The sequence below is a fragment of the Macrobrachium rosenbergii genome, chromosome 13, assembly GCF_040412425.1.
Source record: "Macrobrachium rosenbergii isolate ZJJX-2024 chromosome 13, ASM4041242v1, whole genome shotgun sequence".
NCBI classification, from domain to species: Eukaryota; Metazoa; Arthropoda; class Malacostraca; order Decapoda; family Palaemonidae; genus Macrobrachium; species Macrobrachium rosenbergii.
The window spans coordinates 27,933,130-27,958,077 of record NC_089753.1 but is presented as its reverse complement, the minus strand read 5'-3'; the positions used below and the strand labels follow the sequence as shown (position 1 = coordinate 27,958,077).

At 36.5% G+C, this 24,948-nt stretch overlaps 2 long non-coding RNA genes across 2 annotated transcripts; both read right to left on the bottom strand.

Moving 5' to 3' along the window:
• Nucleotides 1–1,085: 1,085 nt before the first annotated feature.
• On the bottom strand, nt 1,086–3,154 carry LOC136845081 (uncharacterized). Its single transcript, XR_010855058.1, has 2 exons — nt 3,015–3,154; nt 1,086–1,424 (listed from the first exon to the last, which is right to left on the bottom strand). It is a non-coding gene; the product is annotated as an uncharacterized lncRNA (long non-coding RNA).
• A 12,273-nt stretch (nt 3,155–15,427) lies between these two features.
• LOC136845080 (uncharacterized) lies at nt 15,428–17,576 on the bottom strand. The gene is made up of 2 exons (XR_010855057.1): nt 17,438–17,576; nt 15,428–15,750 (listed from the first exon to the last, which is right to left on the bottom strand). It is a non-coding gene; the product is annotated as an uncharacterized lncRNA (long non-coding RNA).
• Nucleotides 17,577–24,948: the final 7,372 nt, after the last annotated feature.

The following is a 24,948-nucleotide window of genomic DNA, read 5'->3' as shown; positions in this document are numbered from 1 at the left end:
TTTTTTTTTTTTATTTTCAAGGTTAAAGTTAGCAAAAATCTGCTTCTGGCAACGATATATATTTCTATAGACCAGTTTTTAAAATTTATGAAGTCTGGGTTTTTAGTTTTATCCGAGACCACCAAAAATAGGTTCGGTGGCCTTGATTACACGCTGTCAGTCAGATACCTTATTCTGTCCGCAAGAATCTGTCCGCCCTCAGATCTTACATGTTTTGAGGCTAGATCTTACCATTAGTATTTTGTTTTTCCACCCTCCAATCATCAAACATACCAAATTGAATTTAATAGCATATGTTTTTTTTTTTTAGTTTAGGTTAATGTTGACACATGCAATTCGTAAATGTTGTTTTTAAGTCAACGATTTTATCAGTATGGCAAACACCAAAATAGGGCTTTTGAATGTCAATTTTTTCATATATGTTTTTTGGAACAATTTTCATGACAATTTTATTTTACCAAGACCACCCTGATAAGATAGGTATGTCTTCCCCAGAGGTAGCCTTCATTATAAGCTGTACTCTCTCTCTTGCGCTCAAAGAAACTTTCTCTCATTTTTTTACTTCATTCTTTTTTAATAGATCTTACCATTAGCCCTCTTTTTTTCCTGACTTTGGCAAAGAATAAACATGAATTTAACACACACTATAAGCTTTTTTTTTAAATTAGGCGAATGTGACACATGAATCGATTCGTAAATATTGTTCTTAGGTCATTTTCTTCCAATGAATTTTTCAGATGTGCAAGTCCAAAGTTTCTCTCTCTCTCTCTCTTCTCTCTCTTTCTCTCTCTCTAGTTTCTCATCTCAACAAACCTTTACATGAAACATTTGTGCATAAAGATTTGCATTCAAGCAATTTCTCAAATTCATTTTGTGCATATTCTGAGGTTTATGCATTCTAAATTTATGCATTCGTTATTTGTGCATTCTTAGGTTATCCATAGTTGATGTAAATGATGCAAAAGATTAATGCAGTTAAATAAACATATCACATATATATATATATATATATATATATATATATATATATATATATATATATATATATATATATATATTTTTTAAGGAAATAAAGAAACCAGGTCTGAAAATATAAACAGTTTATTCCATCAAGAAAGAAATTCCCAAAGAGCAATATCACTCGTTCCGGTCAGCTGGTTCGTCAGGACGGAGGCTGCGTCTTCAAGACCGACAGTTCCCGACGCATCTATCCGAAGTAAGGCCTGTGGAATCCGCCTCCCGAATCCTGGCCTGAATCCTCCTCCGAATCCTCCTCCGAAGCCTCCTCCTCCGAAGCCTCCGAATCCTCCGAAGCCGCGATGGGGATCAGCTTCAGGATACGGCAGAGCGTAAGGGTCGGGCATGGCCGCTGCGAAGCAGGCGAGTGCCAAGATGGCGACCATCACGACGAGGCTGAGATTAACCTGGAGTTCCGGGAGACGATTCGTTTAGTGATGAATATCATCAGAGTTCATTATTTTTATTGTTATTATTATTATTATTCAGAAGATGAAACTTATTCATATGGAACAAGCCCACCAAAGGGACCACTGACTTGAAATTCTTCAAGCTTCCGAAGAATATTATGTTGTTCTTTTGAAAGAAGTAACAGAAGGTAATGGGAAATACAGAAAGAAGGCATCACTTAGTAAAAAGAAACAATAAATTAGCAAATTAATGAATAAATTTGTAAAAATGTAAGTAAAAAGAAACTATAAATTAGCAAATTAATGAGTAAATTGGTAAAAATGTAAGTAATTTATTAAAGTACAAGGAGAATTGTATATTTAAACAGACAAACCATGTCCGGAATATACCGGGAATCCTACTGAGAAATTACCATCTACATTTGTCAAGAATTATTGGAACAAATAGAAGTATATTCATCTCTTTGATGTCTGGAAATTAGGGGTTAGGACTAAAAACATGGCTTATAAAAACATATTCTCTTTCTTCCTTCTTGCTATCCACCCTCTCCTAACAATTGTTTCATGGTGCAATTTCCTTTTCAGCGCTGAATGACGTCATAGGTCCCAGTGCTTATAGCCTTTGGCGAAAATTCAATATTCTCTTCTACAACAGACATCTAGATGTTTCTTGATTTGCTCTTGTTCCCAAACAAAGACGCTTAAGCAGTAATGTAGGCTATATACTAACTGACGTGGAACCTTAGATCTGAGAAGCGTAACAGGAATTAACTTAAAATGTTAGAGATAAAGAAAAGTTTTTCTGATAATTTTGATATTTCGGAAACTTGCTAAGAACATGCTACAGTTAGCAGAGCACCGTCTTCTTCCTAGTTGCTTAAATAAGACCTTTATTTACAAGAGCCCTTACTTAAGCAGAGGTTTTAACCCAGTATGTGTCCACCTTTGTGAGAGTTCAAGGTAAACTCTTGCTAAGTAAAGTAGGCGGCCGCACGAACATATCGGTTATTAGCATAATCTGTCGACCACGCAATATAGAAATGGGTACATATTATACTCGGGTCGCCGAGGGGCTAGTACTAAACACGGCGTCCCAAGGGGTACCGAGGGGCTAGTACTAAACATGGCGTCCCAAGGACTTTTCGCCATGTTCAGTACTAGCACCTGGGAGTAGGTGACAAAGGTGGTTACATATCGACTTAATACTCATAACAGACTGTTTTATACCTGTCAGCAAAAATTATTAAAGTGATTTTTTGATAGGCTATTTTCTTATAGATAAATCTCCTGTAGCGTGTGTGGAATATAGTGTTGATTTTTCTGGTTCAGATATTACGTTGAATTACGTTAGCTGTGGGCTGTGTTGATTATGCGCAGGCAAGACTAGACCGGTTTTCGTTTCTTCTCAAGAGTTGGTTTCTGTTTGTAATTACTGTTTTCCAATATATTTTCTAATAAAGGACATGACACGACTACTTTTTCCGTCAACATAACTGTTCTATCCTCTCACACAAAAGAATAATCTTTGGTCATTATAATACTGTACAATATTTCCTGTCTAATGGGAAAAGATCTGTTCAGACTCACGAATTTCATGATGACAGAAGGAAGGGTGTTCGGTATCTCTGGCTGTCTCTCTTTGAGTCCGGAGGATGCTGTGTGTGTCTTTCCAAAGAGTCTGCTAGATTTATACCCCCTTCGCCGTGAAGACTTGGCACGTTGCCAGACGCCGCCGGAGAGAATTCTGCTAAGGATAACAGGATTCGAATGGGGGTCTTCCCCGCGAAAAGTTGCGGGACGTCGCTGGACTTGAAATCGGAGAACGAACGGTCCTTTTTCTGTTCGCTCTCTTTTTTTTTTATCGTTACTTCTCTTTCGTGATTCGTTATACAGACGTGCCGACGTCACGCGGAATGCCCCGAGGAATTAGGAATTCGTTAATCCGTGCCCCTAGGACCTGAAGCGTTGCTACGATTCCCCAGTAACGCAAATGTGAAAGTTTTCTTCCGGAAGTCGGAGGTAACCGAGGATGCCCGTTGGGTTGGGTTTCCCAGTTTTTTTTTTTTTTTTTATATCTTACGAATCCTCTTCTAGGAAAGAAATGTAATAGGTTGGAATTCCCAGTTTCATTCGGTATTTCCATTCTGTGTTGTTGTTCTAAGTAGCAACAACCTTCAGGTAGAGAGAGAGAGAGAGAGAGAGAGAGAGAGGGAGAGAGAGAGGTGGGTAGGTCAGTTTCATCAAATTTACTTGTACTTTTTACCAATAATCCCATAGACTTCTTGTCCAATTCCTCACAGCTTATTGGGTAAATGCTTATCACTACAAGGCTTGGATTAAATATGGAAAATGACTGAAGAATTTTTACCTTTAACAGAGGGTAAAACCTGTATTCAGGTTCCAGTCCAAAATTTGTTGGGCCTGAATTCTATCTTCCAATTCCAGTCAAAAATTTATTGGGCCTGAATTCTACATACCAATTCCAGTCCAAAATTTATTGGGCCTGAATTCTATATTCCAATTCCAGTCCAAAATATATTAGACCTGAATTCTGTATTCTAATTCCAGTCCAAAATTTTTTGAGCCTGAATTCTGTATTCCAATTCCAGTCCAAAATTTATTGAGTCTGAATTCTATATTCCAATTCCAGTCCAAAATATATTAGACCTGAATTCTGTATTCTAATTCCAGTCCAAAATTTTTTGAGCCTGAATTCTATATTCCAATTCCAGTCCAAAATTTATTGACCCTGAATTTCATATTCCAATTCCAGTCCAAATTTGATTGAGCCTGAATTCTATATTTCAATTCCAGTCCAAAATTTATTGGACCTGAATTCTATATTCCAATTCCAGTCCAAAATTTATTGGGCCTAAATCCTATATTCCAATTCCAGTCCAAACCTTATTGCCCGCAGGAACACTGAAGAGAGCACAGAGTATTTGGAATTGATATAATGTCCTGAAAAATAATATAATAAAGTCAAGTTACTTGCTTTCTTATAAACATTAAATTTGCACTGAAAATGTCCACGTCTGAAAAAAAGTCTGAAAATATCTGAAAACAATGGTTGTAAATATTGTCTGAAAGCAACAGCTGAAAATAATGTCTAAAAACAATGTTTGTAAATATTTTCTGAAAATGTTGTCCGAAAACAATGTAAATATCGTCTGAAAATAATGTCTGAAAACAATATTTGTAAAAATTATCCTAAAATAATGTCCGGAAACAATGTAAATGTCGTCTGAAAACAACGGCTGAAGATAGTATCCGAAAAGAATGTTTGTAAATATTGTCTGAAAATAATGTCCAAAAACAATGTAAATATCGTCTGAAAACAATGGCTGAAAATAATGTCTGAACATAATTTGTGAAAGTAATGTCTGAAAATAATGTGTGAAAGTATTGTCTGAAAATAATGTGTGAAAGTATTGTCTGAAAATAATGTGTGAAAATAATGTCTGAAAATGTGTGAAAGTATTGTCTGAAAATAATGAGTGAGAGTAACGTCTGAAAATAATGTCTGAAAGGTCAAGCAACCGTCTTATTCTCTTTCTATCGTTAGTTTGGTACAGATCAATTCATTCAATTACATCAGTGTCTTTAGGTATGACAACCAAAATGTTACCTACATACAGAAATTATTATTATTATTATTATTATTATTATTATTATTATTATTATTCAGAAGGTGACCCCTACTCGTATGGATAATCTTAGGATTAAAATGTTTTCCAAAGAACTCCATGTGTAAATCTCAGTTCCCCCCCGTAGTGGGGTAGTGCTGTCAGTGCACCTCATGCGGTGCACTATAGGCATTACTTAAGGTTCTTTGCAGCGTGCCTTGGGCACCCAGCTGCTGCAACCTTTTACTGTACCTCCTTTCATATTCTCTTTCTTCCATCTTACTTTCCACCCTCTCCCAACAGTTGATTCATAGTGCAAGTTCGAAGTTTTCAAACTTTTACTGTCAATTTCCGTTTCAGCGCTGAATGACCTCATAGGTCCCAGCGCTTACATGACCTTTGGCCTAAATGTTTATATTCCATTCCACTAAATTGGTATTTTTAGACCAAAAACAATAAGTTTATTGCCATTGAAATCATGTGCGAGCTGGAAAAACTAGATGGATTATTGTACAACTGGCATCAGATCCCAGTGATTTTCTAAATTGGAGTTTCTCTAACGTAAACACAGGGTTAAAATACGTCATGAACTCTGGTATTTAGTCCAAGACGTCGCGACGTTGGCTCCTGCACAAGTCTGGCGCGAGTGGAGATCTTGACCCACAGATTGTTTTCGCTGTCACTCAGCATCTTATTTCCTCAGGGACAATTGTGGTGGGAGTATTGTCCTCAGATACGCATCTGTGCATTGGACTATGATGATATTCATCACTGTATGAATCGTCCCCAGGTTAACCTGAGCCTCGTCGTGATGCGGTCGCCATCTTGGCCCTCTCAAGTTTGTATATAAAAAGAGCCCATAAAAACGCCAAAAGGTAGAAAGTTAATGCTATATTTCAGAGACCACCTATCTCCCTCTTCAGGCGAGTGTATACTTGGCTGTAGAGGGAGACAGGTGGTCTCTGAAATATAGCATTAACCATCTACCCTCTGGTGTTTTTATGGGCTCCTTTTATTAGATGGAATTCTGTTGTAACAGAAGATAGTTCACAATCATATATATATATATATATATATATATATATATATATATATATATATATATATATATATATATATATATATAAATATATATAAATATATCAGTACCACACAAGCATGAATATAGCTTCTCATCATCAGCACTACCGCTACTGTAACAATCATTCAGACACAATCAACTTTTCCCCTACTCGAGATGCGTTGGTCATTTGGACATTTTCGAAAGCCTCAGAAATCTGTTACACATTTAGTAGATAACCAACTAGACCAGTTTTTTTTTTTTTTTTTTTATTTTCGAAAGCCTCAAAAATCTGTTACATATTTCTATAAACCAGTTTTTAAAATCTATGAAGAACTCTCAGTTTTTAGTTTTCTCTAAAAGAAAACTATTGTGCCTGCTTTGTCTGTCAGTCCGCACCTTATTCTGTCCGCAATTTTCCTGTCCGCCCTCAGATCTTAAAAACTACTGAGGCTAGAGAGCTACAAATTAGTATGTTCAACATCCACCCTCTACTCATCAAACATACCAAATTGCAGCCTTCTAGCCTGAGTAGTTTTTTTTTATATTTTTAAGGTTAAAGTTAGCCATAATCGTGCTTCTGGCAACGATATAGTATGGCAGGCCACCACCAGGCCGTAGTTAAAAGTTTCATGAGTCGCGGGTCATACAGCATTATACCGAGACCACCAAAAGATAGGTCCGTCTTCGGTGGCCTTGATTACACGCTGTACAGATAACTAGATTGCGCGAAGAATCTTCGGCTCATTTTTTACATGTTTTTTAATAGATCTTACCATTAGCCTTCTTTTGTTTTTCCTGACTTCGGCCAAAGAATAAACATGAATTTAATACATATGTTTTTTTTTTAGTTTAGCCGAATGTGACACATGAATGGATTCGTAAATGTTGTTTTTAAGTCACTTTCTTCCAGTGAATTTTTCAGCTATGCAAATCCAAAATAGGACTTTTTGAAGGTCAATTTTTCTCATATTTTTTTGGAATAATTTTCTGACAATTTTATTTTGGTTTGGTGTGTGTACCCTGATAAGATGGTGTCCTTCCCCAGAGGACGGTACCGGGGTAATTTGTCTCTCTCTCTCTCTCTCTCTCTCTCTCTCTCTCTCTCTCTCTCTCTCTCTCTCTCTCTCTCTCTCTCTCTCTCTCTCTCTCTCATTTTTTATGCAATTTTCGTAATTGCCTTCATCATTCTTGTTGTGGAAGCTGTTCTCTCTCTCTCTCTCTCTCTCTCTCTCTCTCTCTCTCTCTCTCTCTCTCTCTCTCTCTCTCTCTCAACAAACCTTTACATGAAACACCTTGTGCATAAAGATTTGCATTCAAGCAATATTCTCAGATTCATTTTGTGTATATTGCCCTGACGTGGGCCATGCATTCTAAATTTATGCATTCGTAATTTGTGCATTCTTAGTTTATGCATTCACAGTTTATGCATATTAATTTGTGCATTCTTAGTTTATGCATTCTCAGTTTATGCATATTAATTTGTGCATTCTTAGTTTATGCATTCACAGTTTATGCATATTAATTTGTGCATTCTTAGTTTATGCATTCACAGTTTATGCATACTAATTTGTGCATTCTTAGTTTATGCGCTCGTAATTGATGCAAAAATTAATGCAGTTAAATAAACATATATATATATATATATATATATATTTTTTTTTTTTTTTTTTTTTTTTTAAGGAAATGAAGAAAGTAGGTCTGAAACTATAAACAGTTTATTCCATCAAGAAAGAAATTCCCAAAGAGCAATATCACTCGTTCCAGTCAGCTGGTTCGTCAGGTAGGAGGCTGCGTCTTCAAGACCGACAGTTCCCGACGCATCTATCCGAAGTAAGGCCTGTGGAATCCGCCTCCGAAGCCTGGCCTGAATCCTCCGAAGCCTCCGAAGCCGCGATGGGGATCAGCTTCAGGATACGGCAGAGCGTAAGGGTCGGGCATGGCCGCTGCGAAGCAGACGAGTGCCAAGATGGCGACCATCACGACGAGGCTGAGATTAACCTGGGGTTCGGGGAGACGATTCCTTTAGTGATGAATGTCATCAGAGTTCATTATTTTTATTGTTATTATTATTATTATTATTCAGAAGATGAAACCTATTCATATGGAACAAGCCCACCAAAGGGACCACTGACTTGAAATTCAAGCTTCCAAAGAATATTATGTTGTTCTTTTGAAAGAAGTAACAGAAGGTAATGGGAAATAGAGAAAGAAGTCATCACTTAGTAAAAAGAAACAATAAATTAGCAAATTAATGAATAAATTGGTAAAAATATAAGTAAAAAGAAACAATAAATTAGCAAATTAATGAATAAATTAGTAAAACGTAAGTAAATTATCAAAGTACAAGGAGAATTGTATATATGAACAGACAAACCATGTCCGGAATATACCGGGAATCCTACTGAGAAATTATCATCTACGTTTGTCAAGAATTATTGGAACAAATGGAAGTATGTTCAGGCTCTTTAATGTCTGGAAATTAGGGGTTAGGGGACTTGTTATAAAAACATGATTTATCAAAGCTCTAAGGCACGCTTTTAACTTTGGAATTCAAAAGCTTCATAACTCTTGATGCTGTTTTACACACAAAAGACATCTGCGGTGCACTGTAGGAAATTACTTGAGGGGTCTTTGCAGCGTCCCTTCGGACCCTAGCTTCAACCCCTTCCATTCCTATTACTGTACCTCCGTTCATATTCTCTCTTTTCCTTCTTGCTATCCACCCTCTCCTAACAGTTGTTTCATGGTGCAGCTGCGAGGTTTTCCCCCTGTTGTTTCAACTTTCAATTTCAATTTTCTTTTCAGCTCTGAATGACCTCATAGGTCCCAGTGCTTGGCCTTTGGCGAAAATTCAATATCCTATTCTACAACAGACATCTAGATGTTTCATGATTTGCTCTTGTTCCCAAACAAAGACGGTTTATGCAGTAATGTAGGGCTATATACTAACTGACATGGAACCTTATAACTGAGAAGAGTAACAGGAATTAACTTAGAATTTTAGAGATATAGAAATATTTTTCTGATAATTTTGATATTTCGGAAACTTGCTAAGAACATGCTACAGTTAGCATAGCACTGTCTTCTTCCTAGTTACTTAAATAAGACCTTTACTTACAAGAGCCCTTACTTAAGCAGAGTTTTAACCCGGTATGTGTCCACCTTTGTGAGAGTTCAAGTAAACTCTTGCAGAAATGGGTACATTAGTTATCGTTAATTAACATAATTTGTCGACCACGCAATACAGAAATGGGTGTATACAATACTTGGGTCCCCGAGGGGCTAGTACTAAACACGGCGTCCCAAGGAGCTTTCGCCATGTTCAGTACTAGCACCTGGGAGTAGGTGACAAAGGTGGATACATATTGAGTTAATACCCATAACAGAATTTTATACCTGTCAGCAAAAATTATTAAAGTGATTTTTTGATAGGCTATTTTCTCATAGATAAATCTCCTGCAGCGTATGTGGAATATAGCGTTGATTTTTCTGGTTCAGATATTACGTTGAATTACGTTAGCTGTGGGCTGCTTTGATTATGCGCAGGCAAGGCTTGACCGGTTTTCGTTTCTTCTCAAGAGTTGGGTTCTGTTTGTATTACTGTTTTCCAATATATATTTTCTAATAAAGGACCTAACACAACTACTTTTTCTGTCGACATAACTGTCCTGGCCTCTAAAACAAAAGAATAATCTTTAGTCAGATCAGCGTCTGATCATAATACTGTTCAATATTTCCTGTCCAATGGGACAAGTTCTGTTCAGACTCACGAATTTCATGATGACAGAGGGAAGGGTGTTTGGTATCTCTGGCTGTCTCTTTGAGTCTGGAAGATGCTGTGGGTGTCTTTCCAAAGAGTCTGCTAGATTTATACCCCCTCGCCGTGAAGACTTGACACGTTGCCAGATGCCGCCGGAGAGAATTCTACAAAGAATAACAGGATTCGAATGGGGGTCTTCCCCGCGAAAAGTTGCAGGACGTCGCTGGACTTGAAATCGGAGAACGAACCGTCCCTTTTCTTCATTTTTTTTTTTTTATCGTTACTTCTCTTTCGTGATTCTTTATACGGGCGTGCCGACGTCACGCGGAATGCCCCGAGGAATTAGGAATTCGTTGATCGATGCCTCTAGGACCTGGGGTGTCGCTACGATTCCTGAATAACGCAAATGTGAAAATTTTGCTCCAGAAGTCGGAGGTAACCGATTATGCCCGTAGGGTCGTGAGTTGCCAGTTTTTTTTTTTTTTTGTGTATCTTACGAAATTTCTTTTAAGAAAGAAATATAATACGTTGGAATTCCCAATTTCATTCGGCATTTCCGTTCTGAGTTACTCTTCTAAGTAGCAACAATCCCCAGTGAGAGAGAGAGAGAGAGAGAGAGAGAGAGAGAGACAGACAGACAGAGAGAGAGGTGGGTAGGTCAGTTTCATGAAATTTTCTTGTACTTTTTATTCATAATCCCATAGGCTTCTTGTCCAATTCCTCACAGCTTATTGGGTATATGCTTATCACTACAAGCCTTGGATTAAATATGGAAAATAACTGAAGAATTTTTTACCTTCAACAGAGGGTAAAACCTATATTCAGATTCCAATCCAAAATTTATTGGTCCTGAGTTCTATATTCCGATTCCAGTCCAAAATTTATTGGGCCTTAATTCTATATTCCAATTCCAGTCCAAAATTTATTGAGCCTGAATTCTATATTCCAATTCCAGTCCAAAATTTATTGGAACTGATTTCTATATTCCAATTCCAGTCCAAAATTTATTACACCTGAATTCTTTATTCCAATTCCAGTCCAAAATTCATTGAGCTTGAATTTTGTATTCCAATTCCAGTTCAAAATGTATTGGACCTGAATTCTATATTCCAATTCCAGTCCAAAATTTATTAGACCTGAATTCTGTATTCCAGCACCAGTCCAAAATTTATTGAGCCTGAATTTTGTATTCCAGTTCCAATCCAAAATTTATTGAGCCTGAATTCTATATTCTGATTCCAGTCCAAAATTTATTGGGCCTGAATTCTATATTCCAATTCCAGTCCAAAATTTATTGGGCCTGAATTCTACATTCCAATTCCAGTCCAAAATTTAATGGACCTAGATTCTATATTCCAATTCCAGTCCAAAATTTATTGGACCTGAATTCTATATTCCAATTCCAGTCCAAAATTTATTGGGCCTGAATTCTATATTCCAATTCCAGTCCAAAATTTATTGGACCTGAATTTTATATTTCAATTCCAGTCCAAAATTTACTGGATCTGAATTCTGTATTCCAATTCCAGTTCAAAATTTATTGAGCCTGAATTCTATATTCCAGTTCCAGTCCAAAATTTATGAAGCCTGAACTCTATATTCCAATTCCAGTCCAAAATTTATTAAGCCTGGATTCTGCATTCCAATTCCAGTCAAAAATTTATTGGACCTTAATTCTATATTCCAATTCCAGTCAAAAATTTATTGGGCCTGAATTCTATAATACAACTCCAGTCCAAAATTTATTGAGCCTGAATTCCATATTTTCCAATTCCAGTCCAAAATTTATTGGACCTTAATTCTATATTCCAATTCCAGTCCAAAATTTATTGGGCTGAATTCTGTATTCCAATTCCATTCCAAACTTCATTGCCTGCAGGAACACTGAAGAAAACACAGAGCATTTGGAATCGAAATAATGTCCTGAAAAATAATATAAGAATGTCAAGTTACTTGCTTTCCTGTAAACATTAAATTTCTGAAAATGTCCACGTCTAAAAAAAAAGTCTGAAAATAATATCTGAAAACAATGTGTTTGTAAATATTGTCTGAAAACAACGGCTGAAAATAGTGTCTGAAAACAATGTTTGTAAATGTTGTCTAAAAATAATGTCCGAAAACAATGTAAATATCGTCTGAAAATAATGTCTGAAAACAATTTTTGTAAATATTGTGTAAAAATTATGTCCGAAACCAATGTAAATATCGTCTGAAAATAATGTCCGAAAACATTGTAAATATCGTCTGAAAACAACGGCTGAAGATAATATCTGAAAACAATGTTTGCAAATATTGTCTGAAAATAATGTCCGAAAACAATTAAACATCGTCTGAAAATAATGTCTGAATATAATATGTGAAGATAATGTCTGAAAATAATATGTGAAAATATTGTCTGAAAATGATGTCTGACAGTAATGTCTGAAAATGTGTAAAAGTATTGTCTGAAAATAATGTCTGAAAAGGCAAGAAACCGTCTTATTCTCTTTCTACCGTTAATTTGGCACAGACCAATTCATTCAGTACTTCCGAAAGGCTAATTACACCTATGTCTTTAGGTATGACAACCAAAATGTTACCTACATACAGAAATTATTATTATTATTATTATTATTATTATTATTATTATTATTATTATTATTATTATTATTATTATTCAGAAGGTGACCCCTACTCATATGGATAATCTTAGGATTAAAATGTTTTCCAAAGAACTCCATGTGTAAATCTCAGTTCCCCCCGTAGTGGGGTAGTGCCGTCAGTGCGCCTCATGCGGTGCACTGTAGGCATTACTTGAGGTTCTTTGCAGCGTGCCTTGGGCACCCAGCTGTTGCACCCCCTTTCGTTCCTTTTACTGTACCTCCTTTCATATTCTCTTTCTTCCATCTTACTTTCCACCCTCTCCCAACAGTTGATTCATAGTGCAAGTTCGAGGTTTTCCTCCTGTTACACCTTTCAAACTTTTACTGTCAATTTCCGTTTCAGCGCTGAATGACCTCATAGGTCCCAGCGCTTACTTGACCTTTGGCCTAAATGTTTATATTCCATTCCATTCCACTAAACTGGTATTTTTAGACTAAAAACAATAAGTTTATCGTCAGAGATTTGCACCTCTTGAAATCATGTGCGAACTGCAAAAACTAGATGGATTATTGTACAACTGGCATCAGATCCCAGTGATTTTCTAAATTAGAGTTTCTCTGACGTAAACACAGGATTAAAATGCGTCCTGAACCAGTTTGCGCCTGCGCAAATGAGCCTCGAGTGGCGATCTTGACCCACAGGTTGTTTTGACTGTCATTCCGTAACTTACTTGCTCAGGGACAATTGTTGTGGGAGTAGTGTCCTCAGATACGTATCTGTGCAATGGACTCATGATGATATTCATCACGCCATGAATCGTCCCCAGGTTAATCTGAGCCTCATTCGCCATATTTTATATATATATATATATATATATATATATATATATATATATATATATATATATATATATATATATATATATATAGTGTATATATATATAATAAAAGAACCCATAAAAACGCCTAAACGTAAAAGTTAAGGCTATATTTCAGACCACCTATCTCCTCTAAGGCTATATTTCAGAGAACAACTGTCTCCTCTTCAGGCAAGTATATCCTTGGCTTTAGAGGGAGACAGTTGGTCTCTGAAATATAGCATTAACTAACTACCTTTTGGCATTTTTATGGGCTCCTTTTATTAGATGGAATTCTGCTTTAACAGAAGATATTTCACAGTATATATATATATATATATATATATATATATATATATATATATATATATATATATATATATATATATATATATATTATATATATATATATATATATATATATATATATATATATATATATATATATATATATATATATATATATATATATATATCAGTACCACTCAAGCATGAATATAGCTTCTCATCATCAGCACCACCGCTACTGTCACAATCATTCAGACACAATCAACTTTTCCCCTACTCGAGATGCGTCGGTAATTTGGACACTTTCGAAAGCCCCAAAAATCTATTACACATTTTGTAGATAACCAACTAGACCAGTTTTTTTTTTTTTTTCGAAAGCCTCAAAAATCTATTACATATTTCTATAGACCAGTTTTTAAAATCTATGAAGAACCCTCAGTTTTCAGTTTTCTGTAAAAGAAAACTATTGTGCCTGCTTTGTCTGTCAGTCCGCACTTTATTCTGTCCGCAATTTTCCTGTCCGCCCTCAGATCTTAAAAACTACTGAGGCTAGAGGGCTGCAAATTGGTATGTTGATCATCCACCCTCCAATCATCAAACATACCAAATTGCAGCCCTCTAGCATCAGTAGTTTTTTTTTTTTTTTTGTATTTTTAAGGTTAAAGTTATCCGTAATCGTCCTTCTGGGAACGATATAGGGCAGGCCACCACCGGGCCGTGGTTAAAGTTCCTTGGGCCGCAGCTCGTACAGCATTATACCGAGACCACCGAAAGATAGGTCTGTCTTCGGTGGACTTGATTACACGCTGTACAGATAACTCGATTGCGCCAAAGAGACTTCGACGCGTTTTTTACTTGTTTTTTAATAGATCTTACCATTAGCCTTCTTTTTTTTTCCCGACTTTGACCAAAGAATAAACATGAATTTAATACATGTATTTTTTTTAGTTTAGCCGAATGTGACACATGAATCGGTTCATAAATATTGTTCTTGGGTCATTTTCTTTCAATCAATTTTTCAGATGTGCAGGTCCAAAATAGGACTTTTTGAATATCAGTTTTTCTCACAATTTTTTTTTTTTTAGTTTCTTTTATTGGAATAATTTTCTGATCATTTATTTTCGTTTGGTGTGTGTAGACTGATAAGTTGGTGTCCTCCCCCAGAGATCAGTACTGGCCAAGCCAGAGTAATATGTAAGTATCTCTCTCTCTCTCTCTCTCTCTCTCTCTCTCTCTCTCTCTCTCTCTCTCTCTCTCTCTCTCTCTCTCTCTCTCTGATCTTTTATACAATTTTATTAATTGCCTTCATCATTCTTGCTGTAGAAGCTGTTATTCTCTCTCTCTCTCTCTCTCTCTCTCTCTCTCTCTCTCTCTCTCTCTCTCTCTCTCTCAACAAACCTTTACATGAAACACCTTGTGCATAAAGATTTGCATTCAAGCAATGTTCTCAAATTCATTTTGTGCATATTGCCTTGACGTGGGCCATGCATTCTAAATTTATGCATTCGTAATTTGTGCATTCTTAGTTTATGCATTCTCAGTTTATGCATATTAATTTGTGCATTCTTAGTTTATGCATTCTCAGTTTATGCATATTAATTTGTGCATTCTTAGTTTACACACTTTTAGTTTATGCGTTCGTAATTGATGCATTTTTAGTTTATGCGTTCGTAATTGGTGCATTCTTAGTTTATCCATTCGTAAATGATGCAGAAATTAATGCAGTTAAATAAACATCATATACATATTTATATATATGTGTATATATATATAATTTTTTTTTTTTTTTTTTTTTTTTTTTTAAGGAAATGAAGAAAGTAGGTCTGAAACTATAAACAGTTTATTCCATCAAGAACGAAATTCCCAAAGAGCAATATCACTCGTTCCAGTCAGCTGGTTCGTCAGGACGGAGGCTGCGTCTTCAAGACCGACAGTTCCCGACGGATCTATCCGTAGTAAGGCCTGTGGAATCCGCCTCCGAATCCGCCTCCGAAGCCTGGCCTGAATCCTCCGAAGCCTCCTCCGAATCCTCCGAAGCCGCGATGGGGATCAGCTTCAGGATACGGCAGAGCGTAAGGGTCGGGCATGGCCGCTGCGAAGCAGGCGAGTGCCAAGATGGCGACCATCACGACGAGGCTGAGATTAACCTGCGGTTCGGGGAGACGATTCGTTTAGTGATGAATGTCATCAGAGTCCAGCATTTTTATTGTTATTATTATTGTTATTATTAGTCAGTAGATGAAACCTATTCATATGGAACAAGCCCACCAAAGGGACCACTGACGTGAAAATCTTCAAGCTTCCGAAGAATATTATGTTGTCCTTTTGAAAGAAGTAACAGAAGGTAATGAGAAATACAGAAAAAAGAGATGATTTAACAAAAAATAAAAAAATAAATCAGCAAATTAATGAATAAATTGATAAAAACGTAAGTAAATTATCAAAATACAAGGAGAATTGTATATATAATCGGACAAGCAATGTCCGGAATATACCGGGAATCCTACTGAGAAATTATCATCTACATTTGTCAAGAATTATTGGAACAAATGGAAGTATGTTCAGGTTCTTTGATGTCTGGAAATTAGGGGTTAGGGGACTTGCTATAAAAACATTCTCTTTCTTCCTTCTTGCTATCCACCCTCTCCTAACAATTGTTTCATGGTGCAATTTCCTTTTCAGCGATGAATGACCTCATAGGTCCCAGTGCTTAGCCTTTGGCGAAAATTCAATTTACTGTTGTACAACAGATCATCTAGATGTTTCATGATTTGCGCTTGTTCCCAACCAAAGACGTTTATGCAATAATGTAAGCTATATACTAACTTAAGTATATCTTAGTTTAACCAGACCACTGAGCTGATTAACAGCTCTCCTAGGGCTGGCCCGAAGGATTACATTAATTTTACGTGGCTAAGAACCAAGTGGTTACCTAGCAACGGGACCTACAGCTTATTGTGGAATCCGAACCACATTATGACGAGAAATTAATTTCTATCACTGACGTGGAACCTTAGATCTGAGAAGAGTGACAGGAATTAGCTTAAAATCTTAGTGATATAGAAATATTTTTCTGATAATTTTGATATTTCGGAAACTTGCTAACTAAGAACATGCTACAGTTAGCAGAGCACCGTCTTCTTCCTAGTTGCTTAAATAAGACCTTTACTTACAAGAGCCCTTACTTCAGCAGAGGTTTTAACCCGGTATGTGTCCACCTTTGTGAGAGTTCAAGGTAAACTCTTTTCAAGTAAAGTATGGGGCCGCACGAACATATCGTTAATTGACATAATTTGTCGACCACGCAATACAGAAATGGGTGTATACAATACTTAGGTCCCCGAGGGGCTAGTACTAAACACGGCGTCCCAAGGAGTTTTCGCCATGTTCAGTACTAGCACCTGGGAGTAGGTGACAAAGGTGGTTACATATCGACTTAATACCCATAACAGACTTTTATGCCTGTCAGCAAAGATTATTAAAGTGATTTCTTGCTAGGCTATTTTCTTACAGATAAATCTCCAGCAGCGTATGTAGAATATGAAGTATTAATTATTCTGGTTCAAATATTACGTTGAATTACGTTAGCTGTGGGCTGCTTTGATTATGCGCAGGCAAGACTGGACCGGTTTTCGTTTCTTCTCAAGAGTTGGGTTCTGTTTGTATTACTGTTTTCCAATATATATTTTCTAATAAAGAACATGACACGAGTACTTTTTCTGTCAACATAACTGTTCTATCTTCTCAAACAAAATAATCTTAGGTCAGATCAGCGTCTGATCTTAATACTGTACAATATTTCCTGTCTAATGGAAAAGATCTGTTCAGACTCACGAATTTCATGATGACAGAGGGAAGGGTTTTCGGGGTCTCTGGCTGTCTCTCTTTGAGTCCGGAAGATGCTGTGTGTGTCTTTCCAAAGAGTCTGCTAGATTTATACCCCCTTCGCCGTGAAGACTTGGCACGTTGCCAGAGGCCGCCGGAGAGAATTCTACAAAGGATAACAGGATTCGAATGGGGGTCTTCCCCGCAAAAAGTTGCAGGACGTCGCTGGACTTGAAATCGAAGAACGAACCGTCCTTTTTCTTCTCTTATTTTTATCGTTACTTCTCTTTCGTGATTCGTTATACAGACGTGCCGACGTCATGCGGAATGCCCCGAGGAATTAAGAATTCGTTGATCGGTGCCCTTAGGACCTGGGCCGTCGCTACGGTTCCTCAGTAACGCAAATGTGAAAATTTTGCTCCGGAAGTCGGAGGTAACCGATTATGCCCGTAGGGTCGTGAGTTGCCAGTTTTTTTTTTTTTTTTTTTGTATCGTAAGAAATCTGTTTTAGGAAAGAAATATAATAGGTTGGAATTCCCAATTTCATTCGGCATATCCCTTCAGAGTTATTCTTCTAAGTAGCAACAATCTCCAGAGGGAGAGAGAGAGAGAGAGAGAGAGAGAGAGAGAGAGGGTTTCATCAAATTTACTTGTACTTTTTTATTAATAACCCCATAGGTTTCCTGTCCAGTTCTTCACAGCTTATTGCATATATGCTTATCACTACAAGCCTTGGATTAAATATGGAAAATGACTGAAGAATTTTTACCTTCAAAAGAGGATAAAGCTCCCATATGTATGTATATATACATATATATACATATATACATAGATATATATATATAGAATATAAACATACATATATGGGTATGTACACGTATGTCATATGTATATTTATATATATATATATATATATATATATATATATATATATACATATGACATTGTACATATATATATATATATATATATATATATATATATGTATATTATTGCTTTGAAACTTAAATACCCAAGGACCTTTGTAGGTGTAGCATGGAAAAGAGCCAGGAAAACATTTTATTTAACTAATAACAAACTTGAATTCCGCAAGCATAATATTCTCAAATTACCGTACGATGAAAGGTTTTTACAAATTCCCAGAATTTTAAAGCTTTTTAACATAAATGTTGTTTTCAGTAACTTTAATGTTAAGAGTTTAGTGATAAAAAATTCTCCTAGAGATGTTACTGGCTGCATCTCTGAAATTCCTTGTAAAAAGCGTGAAAAAATATATTATGGACATACTGGAAAATCACTTTCACACCGAATCAAACAACACCAATATTCTCAGAGAACTGGCCAAATACCGAGTGCATTATTCGTGCATATGAGAGATTTAGATCGTCCCATTAACTGGAGTGAAGCCAAGTAATGAAAGTGTTCTAAATTTAAGTCTTGGTTTGTTTGAACTTGATGTCTTCGTAAGTAAAAAAGTTGTTGATAAATATAAGCAAAATTGGCATTCAGTTTTATACATGTTTCTGCAATTTGAATGGGTAAGATTCCGTATCTCTTGTGGTTAAGTATATGGTGCTGTAGTTTTTCGACCGCGTGATCCAGGATTTTTGTCGATTACCCTTTTGTTTATCACCATTTTGTTTATTACCTTGGCAATTAACCGTCTGGCATTCACTTTTATTCATGTTTTTGGATTTTGTATGGCTACAGTTTCGCATCTCTTGTAGTTAGGCGTATGGTTTTAATTTGTGACTGCTTGATCCTGGATCATCTTTCTGTTTATTACCTCTTGACAACTGACCATCTGGTATTCTTACTCGTTTTGTTTACTTTGTAACCTTCTTTTCAGTTGTGTCTCATTTGTGGCCAGACGATGCGTGAGTATACGTGAAAGCGCTGGGTACTGAACTTCTGGCAGTCATTTTCCTGTGGGATTCGCTTCTATATATATATATATATATATATATATATATATATATATATATATATATATATGTGTGTATACATATATATATATATATGTGTGTGTGTGTATATACATATACATATATATATTGACCTTGGCTTTTGATATTCACTGTCTGAGCTTATTCGCAAAATTAAGAAGTGTTCAGACAGATGGTGAAACTGTCAACAAGATTCATTAAAAAGATCAACATACAAAAAATAATTAAAATTAGGTTATTGAAATGAACGTTTGGCTCATATATTTCACCAAGATGGCAAGGACCAGGTGGTGGAATGGAAGAGATGCATGCCAGTTGGCGTAGGTGAGTGGCCCACTGTGTGGTCTCTGGGGGCTCTTCCTGGACTCGGAGTTATCATAAATTATTATATTACGATAATTTTGTCAAGCCACTGACCTAAAATAATTCGAAAACGCACCAATGTACAAGTTTGATTCAAGGAAACATGACAGACAACTGTTGAAAACATACAATCAATTCAACCTTTGACCGCCATGTTGAAAGAATACAACAATGAAGGCTACGAGGGACTAAGAAGTAACAGAAAAAGGGGCTGGACAGCAAGACTGGAGAGAGGAAGCGGGGATGGAGGTGAAGTAAAACGCTCAAAAACAAAACGTTGCGGGCGCAGCTACGGGCCTAAAGGACGCCGCTAACACCGTTTAGTAATACATACAGAACGCCACCTGAGTCGCAGTGACGGGACTCCCCACCCGTCCCCTCCCCCAAAACCCCTCCCGCCACCTACAGGGAACTAGGAAAGAAAGGACATGATAAACATCGTCCACGTAACTCGCCGAAGAGGAATTTCCGCACCTGTGGAGGACAGGCAAACAGACAGTCGCGAAAGCTTGTCCACGTAGGACGGGAGCCACTTTGAGGAAACTAATGTCCAGCTCGACGAGACTGTTTTCAAGACTAACAATGAAGAGGTAGAGACGAACCTAGCACTCGGCTGTCTAGGCAGAGGAGGACCTGTTTTTTCTATTATAATCTCAGAGGCTGTTGTTTCTCTCTCTCGATGTCAGGGTCAAAGAACAACCACAACAAAACAAGTAAAAGTTGCGTCGAAGTTTCTTCGGCGCAATTGAGCTTCTGTACAGCGTATAACGCTGCATGAAACTTTCAGCCGCGGCCCGGTGGTGGCCTGTGTTGTTGGCCCCTTTAGCGGTGCCAGACGAACGATCATGGCTAACTTTAACCTTAAGTAAAATCAAAACTACTGAGGAGGCTGGAGGACTGGAATTTGGTATGTTTGACGATTGGAGGGTGGATGATCAACACACCAATTTGCAGCCCTCTAGCCTCAGTAGTTTTTAAGATCTGAGGGCGGACAGAAAAAGTGCGGACGGAGTAAAGTGCGGACGGACAGTTAAATAGCCATCTCTGCAATAGTTTTCTTTACAGAAACCTAAAAACTAAAAAGCGCGGCTGCACGTGTCAAGAAATCTCAAGGCCACCGGAGGAATAATAATTTTACCTGGAGACAAAACTTCCTCTGTCAAGGATTTTGGCCCCGATCGTCACGAAAGGGAGACGTTACAGTTAAAGAAACTCTCGTATTACAATATATATTTTTTTTTTTATAAGAGGACGATCTTCGTATCCGAGGTCGCCATTAGGGGCGTCTAGGAGTTCACTGTAGAACACAGCAGGAGCTCGGTAAGTTGTGAAAAAAAAAAAAACTTAAAATGTGCAAAATCATATAAATATCCTGCCCACTTTTTATCGGGGCCCCAAAATGTCGAACTTGACCACCTCAGAAAAAGAGAGAGAGAGAGAGAGAGAGATGATGACGAGGATGATGATGAGATAAAAAAGAGAACTCACCCTCCCACTAAAGCCGAAGAAACAAAAACCTGCATTAATAAAGTCGTTTGGTAATAACTGCCAGAACACGTAGTGGAAATCTTACTTAGACCAAACGCGCCTCTTCATGCATTTTAATATATTTTTATCTATTTATTAAATCATTAATTTTTCTTTTTAATAAGTGTGATCTCTTCTTTCTGTATTTCTCATTACCTGTTCTCTTACTTCGTAATGAACACCATAATATTCTTTGGAAGCTTGAATTTTTTAAGTCAGTGGCCACTTTGGTGGGTTCGCGTACGAATAGGGTTCATCTTCTGAATAATATAATAATAATGATATTCATTGGAAGCTTGAATTTTAAGTCAGTGGCCCCTTTGGTGGGCTTGTTCCATACGAGTAGGGTTCAACTTCTGAATAATAATAATAATAATAATAATAATAATAATAATAATAATAATAATAATAATAATAATAATAATAATAATAATAATAATAATAATGCACCTCTACAAAGGAAAAAACTCTTCTATCCATATACGAAAAAAAAAATCAGAACTCGGCCACTACAACAAAGCAAAACATAGAGAACCACGAAGAAGAAAAAAAAAACAAGAAAGAGAAACATTCTTTTTGCGGTCAGGGAAAAACTTGGGCTATTCCTTGACTCAGGCGTCCGGAGATTAAGTATTTCCTCTGGTTTCGAGGTCGTACCTAACACGCGTTTGGTTTTCCCAAGGCGGGGTCGAGGAGGGAGGGTGGGGATATGTACATTATTTCAGCCTGTTTTTCTACCCGTAAATTCTCGTTATCATTTCATCGCTTCCTCAGATTTACTGCCAGCTGTCCGCGTGTGGCTGCGAAACGCGCGTAGTGCAGAAATGCCTGCAAAGCACGGAGGGAAGTGACAGCAAAAACACACACACACTGCAGAAATGACTATAAAACAGAGTGCAGAGATGACTATAAAACACACTGCAGAAATGACTATAAAACAGAGTGCAGAAATTGACAGCAAAACACAGCAGTGCAGAAATTGACAGCAAAACACAGCAGTGCAGAAATTGACAGCAAAACACAACAGTGCAGAAATTGACAGCAAAACACAACAGTGCAGAAATGACTAAGAACACGGTGCAGAAATGACTGCACAACAGAGTGCAGAAATGACTGCACAACAGAGTAGAAATGACTGCACAACAGAGATAACAGCTAAACACAAATGACAGCAGAAATAAACAACACAGTGCAGAAATGATAACAGCTAAATGACTAAACAGCAGAAATAACTACACAACGCATTGCAGAAATGACTGCTAAACAGAGTGCAGAAATGACTGCTAAACAGAGTGCAGAAATGACTGCACAACAGAGTGCAGAAATGACTGCACAACAGCGTGTACAAATGACTGTAAAACGCACAGTGCAGAAATGATTGCCAAACACACTCACTAAGAAGCAACGTACTTTAGTTAATTCAGAGACACATACTTTAGGAACTTTTCCAGGCTTTATCAGTATAGCAAAAGAACTCTTTCCAGTCCCAGTTCAGTTCTTATACAGTTCTTATGCAATGGATTCATTTTCGTTGTCTCTGCTGGTAATAACTTGTAACCACAAATGTTCAAGCGAAGATGCAACTCATTACTGCCTTAAAACATTTCTCCTTGTATCTTAGTCATTCACTTACGTTTCCATCTGTTTACGTATTAATTTGTTCATTTATTTTTTTTCTTTTCTAATAACTGATCTCTTCTTTTTGCATTTCCTGTTACCTTCTGTAACTTCTTTCAAATGAACACCATAATATTCTTTGGAAGTTTGAATTTTATGCAAATGTCCCCTTTGATGGGCTTGTTCCGTATGAATAGGGTCCATCTTCTGAATAATAATAATAATAATAATAATAATAATAATAATAATAATAATAATAATAATAATAATAATAATAATAATAATAAGTTGTTTATTCACTTTTTATTCTTTAGTTAATCTTAGGTCACTTGACATAATCTCTCATAAACACTTTTGCAAAATCGTGAATGATAATGAGATATTAATCAGTGACGTTCAGAAAAATCATGAATGACAATGAGATATTAATCAATTATATTCAGCTGAGAAGAGGAGCAAGTTCTTAAGTGCTCAAGTGGGACTCTTTAATACCCCCGAATACCTGGAAAGAAATTATCGGGTACCAAAAAACTGGATTTTAACGCCAGGTGTAATTTTCCAGAATTCCAGCTTCATGATCCAAGTCACTGAGAAGGAATTACAGTTTCAGAATGCAGGAGTGTTTAATTTTCCAGAATTCCAGAATCGTGATCCAGGTTAATGAGAAGGAATTTTTAATTCCAGAATGCAGGAGTGTTTGATTTTCCAGAATTCCAGAATCGTGATCCAGGTTAATGAGAAGGAATTTTCAATTCCAGAATGCAGGAGTGTTTGATTTTCCAGAATTCCAGAATCGTGATCCAGGTTAATAAGAAGGAATCACAGTTCCAGAATGCAGGAGTGTTTAATTTTCCAGAATCCCAGAATCGTGACGCAGGTCAATGAGAAGGAATTATCGTTCCAGAATGCAGGAGTGTTTAATTTTTCAGAATTCCAGAATCGTGATCCAGGGTAATGAGAAGGAATTTCAGTTCCAGAATGCAGGGCTGACACTTGAAATGACTGAAATCATTAATCATTTGAATTAACAAGCAGTATTTTTGTCTAAGTAACATAGGTAACAAAAAGGCATATATGGCGAGATTCTTATGCTTGTAGCTAATGTCTTTCTTTGAATTATATAAATAAATATATATTATATTTATATATATATATATATATATATATATATATATATATCTCATATAAATAAATATATATTATATTTATATATATATATATATATATATATATATATATATATATATATATATATATATATAGAGAGAGAGAGAGAGAGATCATTTCATTCCAAGTACAGAACTTATATCTAACTGTAATCAAATATCATCCCTCTTGACGGCTGAGTGTTGTAAGTCCCTGTGACCCTAGTTCAACCTCCAAAAAAGGCCAAGGTTCGACTCCAGGTCAGGGTTGGAGGACTTTCAACATCTGATTCCATTTGGACTTGAGTTACGAATAAAGTAAAGATTAAGTTGAATTTATTATTATTATTATTATTATTATTATTATTATTATTATTATTATTATTATTATTCACAAGAATCTCATACTAATATGAGTAACTAAAATGGTGAAGAAATCCACAATGGTGTGGGTGTAGATATATATTATATTAAAAGTAAATATGTTTTAATATATGTCTACACTTACACCATTGTGGATTTCTTCACCATTATTATTATTATTATTATTATTATTATTATTATTATTATTATTATTCAGAAGACAATCCCTATTCATATTGAACAAGCCCACCAAAGGGGCCACTGACTTGAAATTCAGCTTCCAAAGAATATTATGGTGTTCATTTGAAAGAAGTAACCAACATATTCATTTCACTAAAGCAACTAAACAGAGAATAAGAGGTTTAAAAGGTGTAACAGGAGGAAAACCTCTCAGTACGAGAGGGTGGAAAGTATGACGGAAAATGGACGGAGGTATAGTAAAGAGGAATGAAAGAGGTTGCAGCTAGGAGCCATTAGGGACGCCGCAAATGACCTTGAGTAGTGCCTACGGAGGTCAAAGCATGCAAAGTCATGTAACAATTGTATACTCGGATCGTGT